Source organism: Lipotes vexillifer, unplaced genomic scaffold (genome assembly GCF_000442215.2).
Source record: "Lipotes vexillifer unplaced genomic scaffold, Lipotes_vexillifer_v1.1 scaffold504, whole genome shotgun sequence".
NCBI lineage: Eukaryota > Metazoa > Chordata > Mammalia > Artiodactyla > Lipotidae > Lipotes > Lipotes vexillifer.
In genome coordinates this window covers 2,939,319-2,940,889 of record NW_006785225.1, presented here as the reverse complement: position 1 = coordinate 2,940,889, position 1,571 = coordinate 2,939,319, and positions in this window count along the sequence as shown.

Sequence of the window (1,571 nt, the reverse complement as noted above, 5' to 3'; positions counted from 1 at the left end):
GTCCGACCGCGATTTCTCTGATTCTGCGCTTTCCCTAGAAACAGGGATTGGCTGACCTGCCCTTGCTCTCCACAGCTTCTGACACAGCTGGAGCCATTTGTGGCTGGGCTGACAGTCAAAAGGGACTTCCTCAACATAGGATGCACTGTTTCAAGGCTGGGCCTAACACATCTTTGAGATGAGGCTTCTTGGCTGAATAAACCTCAGCATGGCATAAGGAAGGCTCTTTGCCTGAACTTTTCAGGTCACTAGGATAATGTTTACTGACTCACGTCCTCCTCACAGTAAGTGCACGTAGTATCCTGAATGGCTTAATGTAGCTTCCAGTGATTCCAGAAACGGCCTGGACTGAACTCATTTATGTGGCAGGATGTGATTAAGGGCAGAAAGCTAAAAAAGATATCAAGAGAACTAAGACTAAGAACTAAGACTATTTTTTCCACTTCCTGGATAAGAATTTTTTGTTCTTTTTCACATACCATGTAAACCTGAACTTCCACATCTCTAAAATGGGAATAATAGCAAACCTGACTTACTTAGAATATTGATGAGACACATATGACATAGGGCATGAGGAAGCTCATAAGAGCCTGAAAAGTGCTTTTGCTTTTTGTATTGATGAGTTGGGGTTTGCTGGTATAACAAAGAACCTTCAACTCAAAATGGATTACAAACACAGTTTGAACTCTCACACATGATACATGTTGTCTGTGGGTTTCTTGCCACTCTGCTCCACTTGGACACTTTCTGCTTCACTCCAGGATTCAGGGTAACCCCCTATCTGGGGATTGTTTTCGGTAGTGTAGGGGAAAAACGATAGTAGAACCCTATGGTCGTTCTGGAACTTTCTGCTCCAATGTGTCATGTGTCAAATCTGCTCATATTTCATTAGCCAAAGCAAGTCATATTAATAGTCCTGACCTCAGTTGGTGGAAAAGTATACATATCTCATGGGAAAACAAAACAAAACCTGTCAAAGTTCTCTCTTCTCTGCCTTACTTTGTAGCCCTTGGACAACTATTATGAAGTAGCCTAGAAAGAAGGAACTCATCTGAAATTAAATAGACAGGGAGGGAATAGAGGATGAAAGATTTTATGGAGACAGTTAGAGGGGGGAAAAAGGCAATAAGGAATGAAAAGCGAAAAAAAAAAAAGAGCAAAACATCATACACAATACTTCTGTCCCAGAATTTGTGAAGGAGATGTTGTAACTCATAGTGCAAGATTAGAGCTGAATTCTTAGTGAAAAGCAGGGTTCACACACACTGTCACGTCAATGACAGTGACAACTTACATTAGACTCTGGGTCTCAGAGCCTTGGTTACTTGGCTATAAAATGAGAAGAATGAAGGCAAGTGCATCTTGTAAGTTTCAATGAGATAAATAGATATGAAAGTGTAAGTCATAGAACTATCAGGCAGAAATAAATAAAGCAGCATTTTGGGGGGAGGTTGTCTATTTGCTTTTGCTTACTCTAACAATAATCACAATAGAAGGACCCAGTAACAATTAATCACTCTCTCTTTCCACCTACCTAGCCATCAGCCACCAAGCCACATATCCAACCTATA